The sequence below is a fragment of the Saimiri boliviensis genome, chromosome 12 (assembly GCF_048565385.1).
Source record: "Saimiri boliviensis isolate mSaiBol1 chromosome 12, mSaiBol1.pri, whole genome shotgun sequence".
Classification (NCBI taxonomy): domain Eukaryota; kingdom Metazoa; phylum Chordata; class Mammalia; order Primates; family Cebidae; genus Saimiri; species Saimiri boliviensis.
In genome coordinates this window covers 106,562,561-106,571,877 of record NC_133460.1, presented here as the reverse complement: position 1 = coordinate 106,571,877, position 9,317 = coordinate 106,562,561, and the positions used below count along the sequence as shown (strand labels likewise).

General features: G+C 48.8%; 1 non-coding gene across 1 annotated transcript; it reads right to left on the bottom strand.

The window, feature by feature from the left end:
- Nucleotides 1–1,957: 1,957 nt before the first annotated feature.
- LOC120362620 (U6 spliceosomal RNA) lies at nucleotides 1,958–2,061 on the bottom strand. The gene has a single exon (XR_005578472.1). It is a non-coding gene; the product is annotated as a U6 spliceosomal RNA (small nuclear RNA).
- Between the last annotated feature and the right edge of the window lie 7,256 nt (nucleotides 2,062–9,317).

Sequence of the window (9,317 nt, the reverse complement as noted above, 5' to 3'; positions counted from 1 at the left end):
CCAAACTACTGAACGCTACCATGTTACTTCTGCCACGCTCTGTTGGCCAAAGCAAGCCTCAGGGCCAACCCAGACTCGAGAGGATACAGAAATAGACTCCGTCTGTTGACGGTGTGGACACAGGGAGGTGTTGCTCACCGGGGCCATCATTATCATGATCTGACACAGTAATTAACATCTTAAGCTCTTTTCTAATGTGCTGCCACACTGACCTCAGAAGGGCTGTGCCGATTTACATTGCCACCAGCCAGTGTCCTTTGGGAGTGCTTGCCTTTAAACAAACTGGTGCAACCACTTTGTGATACATGATAGCAGAGGCGCTTTCTGCCCCAAGGGGCCACAGTCACACCCCTCAGTGGTAGCTCAGGACCAGGACAAGTTAACGAATCATTCAGGGAAGTTAAGGGATCCTCCCTCCCTCTCTGGGACGGGGCGAGGGCTGAGCTCTATATCTCTCCCAGCTTGTCCTCCTTGTGGAGTCCTAATTAGGGAAAAGGAGTCAGGCTGGTGGGAGCTGGGGAAAGCAAAAACAAGAGGCAGGTAAGCCACTAACCTGACTTTCTTCATGGTCCAGGACAGGTAGCCCTCCTGCACTCAACTTATCACCAGACACCTGCAAGTTAGCTCACTGCAACCTTGCATTAAGCCCTCTTCGGCAACCAGCATAAGCATTATTCTACAAAATCTCCAGCCAGCCTTTGTTCCCTTGCAGTCAGCTCCTCTTCTGCTGACCTGCCCATTGCCTTCTCACAACATAGTTTCATACTTTAGTAAATCTGCCTTTCATTATCTACAAGGGTCTTGGTAAATTCTTTCATCCCTCCATCACTGGCCCGGATCGTCTTCGCTCACCCGCGACACATCTCACACCGTGTTGACCCCTGGCATTCTTGCCCAAGCTCCCCTCACCTCCGTTGACAAATAGCATCTAGAACAACTTTTTCAAAGCCCAGGTTTGATCAGGGCAGCCCCAGGCCTGAAACTCTTGAATACTAGGTGCCCTTGAGAAAGAGACCAAAATCCAGAGATGTCGCACCTGCCCACATCTCCAGCCTCTGCGGCTGGCTCTCATCACTGGGGTCCTCTTCTGTGTTTTTTAAAGGCACCGGTGTCTCTTACACATGTCTGGGCTTGAATCTTTTTCGAGCCCCCAATTACTCTTAAAAAAAAAAAAAGTTTTATTGAGATAGAACTAATGTATCATACAATTTGCCTACTTAAGTGTACAGTGTAATGGTTTGCAGCATATTCACAGAGTTGTGCAACCATCATCGTCGGTCAATTTTAAAACATTTTCGTCACCCCGAAATGGAAACCCTGTGCCCTTTAGTGACCATCCTCTTATCTTCCCAGCCCTAAGCAACCACAAATCTACCTTCTGTCCGTAGATGTTCCTCCTCTGGGCATTTTGTATGAGTGGAGTTACAGGATACATGTTTTTTTGTGACTGCCTTCTGTCTCCTAGCATAATCTTTGCAGGATTTTTCCATGTAGCACGTGCCAGCCCTGCATTCCTTTTTAAGGCTGAGTACTGTTCCACTGCATAGACAGACCATGTTTTGTTTACCCACACATCCACTGATGGACATTTAGGTTGCTTCCACTTTTCCTTTTTCTCTTTTCCTTTTTTTTTTTTTTTTTGAGACGGAGTTTCGCTCTTGTTACCCAGGCTGGAGTGCAATGGCGCGATCTCGGCTCACCGCAACCTCCGCCTCCTGGGTTCAGGCAATTTTCCTGCCTCAGCCTCCTGAGTAGCTGAGATAACAGGCACACGCCACCATGCCCAGCTAATTTTTTGTATTTTTGGTACAGACGGGGTTTCACTGTGTTGACCAGGATGGTCTCGATCTCTTGACCTCGTGATCCACCCGCCTCAGTCTCCCAAAGTGCTGGGATTACAGGCTTGAGCCACTGCGCCCGGCCCTCTTTTACTTTTTAAAATTTAAAACAATTTATAAAAATTTTGAAACGTTTCACAAATTTGTGTGTCATCCTTGCACAGGGGTCATGCTAACCTCTGTATCATCCCAATTTTAGTATATATGCCACCAAAGTGAGCACTATTTCTTCTTTTTTTGTAAAGAGATGGTCTCATTCTGTCACCCAGGCTGGAGTGCAGTAGTGTGATTGTGGGTCACTGCAGCCTCCACCTCCTGGGCTCAAGTGATCCTCCCACCTCAGCCTCCCAAGCAGCTGGGACTACCAGCATGCACCACCACCCCCTATCCACAGGCGCCTTGCCCTTGTTGGTGCACGCCATCGCTCCTGGCTAATTTCCACTGTTCCGCCTGTTGTGAATAATGCTGCCGTGAACATCCGTGTACACGTTTCTGGGTGGACATATGTTTTCATTTTCTCTTGGGTATGTAACTAGAGGTAAGAATTGCTGGGTCACATGGTACTATACATTTAACTGTTTGAGGAACCACCAATTTTCCAAAGCAGCTGCACCATTTCACCCTCCCACTAGCAGCATATGAGCAGTCATTTCTCCGCATCCTCACCTAAACCTGTTTGAATTCCCACTCCCGCTCCAGCTCTCTGTTTACGCATTGCTTCCCCTGGGAGGGCTCTCCTTGGGCCTTGCCCTTGCACCAGGACCTAGGGCAGCTTTCTTTGCTTCATGCTGGCCGGGAGCTGTGCTCCAGGCAGCTGTGCTCTTCAGGGCAGCCAGGCACTCTTTAGTGCATATTCCACTAATAACTGTCTTCCCACGCACACTGTGGGCTCGGAGATGGCACAGACTATGTCTCGTTCACCTTCGCAGCCTCACCCGAAGCCTGGCCTGCAGCAGCTCGCTGTCCATCTGTGGCGCGAGTAAAGTCAAAGAATGAAAGCACAAAGGTCACATGACTCACTCAAAGTGACAAAGCTCAACGTCATGCGGAGCAGCCACAGGAGCCCTTTGTCCCACATCGGCCCTGCCCACAGGACAGCCACCAGCCATTGTGTCCACTGAGCACCTGAAACGGGGCTTGGCTGACTCTGGGAGCACCGCCTGAGTGAGCCCTCCTCTGCAAGTGGTAGTTTTAAAAAAAAAAAAAGAAACATGGCAAGAGTGACTGAGAATGAAATTTTAAATTTTATTTCATTTTATTTCAATTTAAATGTTTCGTGCAAGTAGAAGGAGGAAGATAAGAATAATATCAATACAGAGCTGAGCTCCGCTTCCCCAGCTTGGGAACCTTCCTTTTCCACAGCGCGGTTTCCTCCAGAAAGAAGTTTGAGGCGGCCTCAGGTATGGGCACGGCCTGCCCCTGGAGCTCCACTTGTGGGGGGCCTGGGAAAAGACTGGGAGGCTCGGAACCCTAGAGAGCCTGCAGGGCCAGGAACATCCGGTTCTGGCTTCATGGTGGCTGCTGTCATCACCCTGCTTCTTCTACTTAAGTGTGGGAAGTAGAAAAGTTCCTTTTTAAAGTTTCCTTTCTTGTTAAATCATAAGTGTGCTCAACCCCTCACATCTGTCCTTCCGTACTCACAGAATTTGAGAATCCTATGATTGCTGCTGGAAAAGACTGCAGAGAGCACCTGGGTCTTCTAACTTTTCATTTTGCATAAAAGGAAGTAGGCCCAGAGAAGGAAGAGGGACTGGCCCAAGATCACACAGTAACCATTTTGACCTTTAACAAGTACTACTTGACTCCAAGCAATAAGGGAGAAACAATAAGGAATAAATTGTATAAAGCACATATTATGTGGTAGGTGCTTTACAAATCACACCAACTTACTTAATTTTTACCATGAGTTTGATTGTGTATCTCAGATCAGTCTCTGAGGCTCAGAGAAGTTAGATGGCTTGCCTAAGGCCACACAGCTGGTAAGGGGCAGAGCTGAGATTCAAACCCAGGTCAATTTGAATCTAGAATCCAAAACACGTGGTGTGCCCCTAATGAGTCCAGGGCCATCTCCCCAGCTGGAGGGGAGGGGCTGGGAGGTGAGCCAGAAGGTGAGCATCGGGAGAAGTGAAAGAGACATTTCAGACATAGCACATAAAATGTTTCATTAACCAGTGCTCATGGCCACTGCTTTGGGCTTTGGGACTTTGCGCTTTAAAATTCGAGTCTACGAAGTTCTCCCTTGAAAGAAAAGCTTGTAAGATTATCCTAAGAATTTTTATCTCAAGACGAACACTTCTCAAGTTCAGAGATTTTGTGACGTGCACACTATGGATGTTTGGATAAACAGAGCCTCAGCCAGGATGTACAGTTTCACTTTCAACCACGAAGCAAGGGGACTCCCTGCTATAAAACGAGTTTTTAAGTTGCTAATTTTTGACACTAAAATTTTTGAGGCGGACCACGCCCCCTAGTGGAAAGGGGTGGACTGTGAATTATGGCTCACCCACAGGAGGGGGTCTCATTGCTAAGTTCTGTTTATTTCATATTCTAGGAAATTTGTTTAGCTTTGCTTTGAATCAGCCAGTGGGGTGAAATCGACTCACAGGTTTTTTTGTTATTGTCTGGATTTTGTTTTGGCTCTGGGTAAGGATGACAATTGGGTGTGTGGAGCTCAGTAAGAAACCCTGCAGTGGAACTGACACAGAGATCAGAGTTTCTGGGCGTGATCCACAGACACCCTGCATCAGGATCCCCCAGGAAAGCCTGTGATAGCGCAGATTTCTGAGTGTCTCTCAGACTTCAAAATCAGCCTCTCTCAGTCGGGACTCAGGATCTGCACGTGCACAAGATCGCAGGTGATTCAGATGCACATTCAGTCCTGGAGCCATGGGGCTGGCACTCACCTGTGTACCATTTCCCTCCATCCTCACCCTTCCAGGCCCAGGTATGTGTCACCCTCCCACCCTTGCCCCCATCACAGTCGAATGCGGTATCACATGGAACACATCCTGCACAGTGAGGCCTGGCATGCAACAGATGCTCTGTGCACATTGCTTTCGAACAGATAGATGTTCAATAAACACCTGAATTAAACACCCTAAAACATTTCCCCTCTTCTTTGAGGGCCATCGGGGGGTGGAGGGAAATAGAGACAGATGGGCCTGTGGCCAGGCCTGAGTTGGACTCCCAAACTCTGAGGAGTCTTGGATGAATAAATTTACTTTATCTGGGCTCTTTTTTTTTTTTTTTTGAGATGGAGTCTAGATCTGTCACCCAGGCTAGAGTGCAGTGGCATGATCTTGGCTCACTGCAACCTCCAAGGAGATTCAAGTAATCCTCCCACCTCAGCCTCCCAAGTAGCTGGGATTACAGGCATGTGTCAGCACACCCAGCTAATGTTTGTATTTTTAGTGGAGACAGGGTTTCACCATGTTGGCCAGGCTGGTCTTGAACTCCTGACCTCAAGTGATCCACCCACCTTGGCCTCCCAAAGTACAGGGATTACAGGCGTGAGCCACCATGCCCAGCCTCAGCTTCCTTCTTATCAGACGTGGAAACTACATCTACCTCATGGGGTTGGGAGGATTCAGCGAGACAGTGCTTAGTACGCATTTTCCCACTGGAATCGTCACTCCAGCTTGCTGGGGCTTCATTTTCCCCCTTGTACATTAGGAGGTGGAAATGAAAGCACAGGGCCCCTCTCCGACACCCCAAGTCCTACTGTCTCCAGTACCTTCCTGTTGCTGGGTCAAGAGATGGGGAGGCAGCCCAATCCTTCAGTTCTTGCCTTGTCCTTTTGGGGTTGCCTTCCTCCTGTCACCAAGTCCCTCCCCAGCTTTGGGGCTGCCTTCCTCCTGCCCACCCCAGCCCCCCCACCAGCTTTGGGACTGGCTTCCTCCTGCCCACCGCAGCCCCACCCTAGCATTCCCTGCTCTTCTTCACCGCTCACCTTAGACACGTTTTTGGCGTCGCTGCTTTGCAAGTTTCCCTCCCACTCTTGCAAACTCCTGGACTATGAGTTTGCATATTTCAATTACCTAACAGTTGTTTCCCTTAGAGAGTGGGCAATCATTTGTGTTTCAGAGATGCTTCCAAACAGCCTCTCCTCTCTTAGACATCTGCAGATTTGCTTGTCAGTATTTTTAGTTCTTGTCATCCCCGTTATCCTATAAACTGTGGTAAAATGCCACAAGGTTGCATTTTTTTCTTGAGCCAGTAATACCAAGTTTCCAGGCATCCACATAAGGGCTGGTCCATAAAGGGACCTTACATACAGTGCTGCCTGCAGGCTCACAGCCCTGAGAGGGAGGCAGGGGGTGGATTTATGTCCTTTGTATAGATAAGATAGTGATAGTCATGGAAGGTAAGTGACAAGTGACTTTTCTGATGTCTCACAATTTGAAGGTGAAGCAAATACATCATCTCCTTCCTCCCCGAATACCGTGCTCCCTACTCCAGAAATCATCCTGTTATGCTGTGTAACCTCCCTGCCTTCCCCCACTCCCCCTCCATATATATATATATATATTTTAAATTGAGACAGGGTTTTGTTCTATTGCCCAGGCAAGAGTGCAGTGGCACAACTACAGCTCACTGCAGCCTCAAACACCTGGGCTCAAGTGATCCTCCCTCCCACCCCAGCCTCCCAAGTAGTTGGGACTACAGATATGCACCACCATGCCCAGCTAATTTTTATATCTTTTGTAGAGATGGGGTTTCGGCATATTGCCCAGGCTGGTCTTGAACTCCTGGGCTCAAGGGATCCACCTGCCTCAGCATCCCAGTGTTGGGATTATAAGCATGAGCCACTATACCCTTCCATCCTGTTTAACTCTCTCAAGAGAATAATGGGGCTCTAAACTGCAAATTCCATTTTAAATGGAAAGAAAACTGTAAATGCACCTAAAATTCCTCCTGGAAGGTCATCCACCAAACATCTCAGCGATGGCTGTCCCAGTCCGTTTTATTTTCTTCTTTGTATTTTCTCACTTTTCTGTGACGACATGTATGATTTTATTGAAGTAACGTTTAGTTTTTAAAAAGTAAAAAAGTGAAACCGTCATGCTATTTGAAAATAAACTACGGCTCCCAGTGAAAACTTAGATGAATCTCTTAAATGTGATACTGAACAGAAGCACGTAGGCACGTAAGAGTGTGCACTGTCAGATTCTGTGTGTAGCATACTCGAACTAAAAGGCCAGACTAATTCGTGGAGATGGAAGTCGGCGTGTTTTCACCTTGGGGGTCTACTGGGGGTGTCTGGGGTGCTGGTTTTGTTCTTTTTGTTTTTGATCTGGGTGCTGGTTATGTGGGTGTGTTTACCGTTCACCAAGCTCTATCACAGATTTGTGTGTGTGCTGATTTTGTTTTAAAACATGGAATTTAAATACTATTTATGTGCATTACTAAGTGTGTTGGTGCCCCCTTAGGTTATAGACCCGAGCCAGTGCCTCGCCTGCCTCCCCCTGGTAAACCCTAGTCCCCGCTCTGCAGGGCTGGAAAGAATCATTGAGGCTGCGTTATCCAATCATCTGCCGCACTGAGACACACCTGCCAACTCACCAAAACCCTTTACATTAGGGACTAACGTGAGGTTTCACACAGAATCAGTATAATATAGACAGCTGGTTCTCAGATGAAGTAAAACTCAAGAAGCTAAACAGGATGAGGCAACCCAGAGACTGGTGATGAACGAGGTCCCCTGGCCCCAAAGCCTGGAGGGACAAAGGGATGAGGTGGTCTCAGAACCAGAAGAGGGCCCCAGCATCCAGACGGATGCTGAAATCACTGTGGAGGCTGACGGGCATGAGCTGGGCAGCGGAGGGTGGAGGCACAGTTACAGGAAATGCCCCTGAGCCCAGAGGGTGCAAACTACCCAGGCTTCTCCTGTTCTCTGTCTTCCAAGCTCCCATCCTCGCCTCCCATTGACTGGACCTGGCCAGAAGCAAGCTGGTGAGCAACCTGGGAAGCAGGGCTTGAGGAAGGGGGGGGAGAACCTGCCAACGGGCTCCCAACACCCAGTGCCTTTGCACCTCCCTGCCAGGTCACGCTGCACAGGATGTTGGGTTCCACTGCTGGGAAGGAGGCTCCCCAAGCCTGTGTCTGACTCTAAGGGGATTATTAAACTAAACTTACCCACCTCATTGACTGTATAGCGTCATCGACGCTCCATCACTTTTCCAAAGACAATGGGTAATACAGTGTGGTGGACACACCCTCCGGTGACCCTTGTGTAATTCTCTCCCCTTGGGTGTGGGTGGAACATGTGACTTACTAGTCCGGAGAGCAGGGCAGAGGGGAGGGGCTGTCAGTCCTGTGATTACCACCTTATGTTATAGAAGATGCTGTCTAAGCAGACTGGAGTGAGAGATTCTTCCCCTGGCCTTGAAGAAGCAAAATAGCCATGATTTGAAATGTCTGTAGAGAGTCACATGGCAGGGAACTGCAGGGGGCCACTCGGGCCTGTGCAGCCTTCTCTCTACGCCAGCAGCAGTGGGGCCCTTGGTCATTCAGCTGCAGGAAAATGAATCTGCCAACAACCTGAATATGCTTGGACGTGAATTCTCCCTGGCCATGTCTTCAGATGAGAATACAGCCTGCCTGCTACTAAACCGTAGTCTTATGAGGCCCTGAATATAGGACGCAGTGAAGCTATGCCTGGATTCCTCAACCACGAAGACTGAAGGAACCAATGTGTTATTTTAAGTCACTAAATTTGTGGTGCTTTGTGGCACTGCAATAGCAAATGAATCAAGTGGGAAGGGAGGCTCTCTACTTCCCTCTTTGCAAACTGCAGAGCTTCAGTTTAAAAGGTGGGATAAGCCGGGCGGGGTGGCTCAAGCCTGTAATCCCAGCACTTTGGGAGGCCGAGGCGGGTGGATCACGAGGTCGAGAGATCAAGACCATCCTGGTCAACATGGTGAAACCCCGTCTCTACTAAAAATACAAAAAATTAGCTGGGCGTGGTGGTGCGTGCCTGTAATCCCAGCTACTCGGGAGGCTGAGGCAGGAGAATTGCCTGAACCCAGGAGGCGGAGGTTGCGGTGAGCCGAGATCGCGCCATTGCACTCCAGCCTGGGTAACAAGAGCGAAACTCTGTCTCAAAAAAAAAAAAAAAAAAAAAAAAAAAAAAAAAAAAGGTGGGATAATAAATAAGTCACTTAGGAATCACTGCCTTCCCCACTACCTCTTGTTCTGTCTGAACCCAAACTGCCAGGGACAATTGGCAGGCAGTTCTGTGTGGCGGGCGGGGCTGCAGCTAAGGATGTCCTCCGTGCTCCCGGCTAGAGTCTGTTGCCACGACCGGTCCTCCCAAGGTGCTGGGAGAGGCCAAACGTCATGGCTGGACTAGGGGTGCTGTCGGTCAGGGCTGGTAAATGGACTCTCAGGTCCGGACGTTTCACCCTCAAATGATACAAACATGGACAAAAGTTCGAATGAGACCATCACTAACTACGAATGGCACGGAATGCTTGAGTG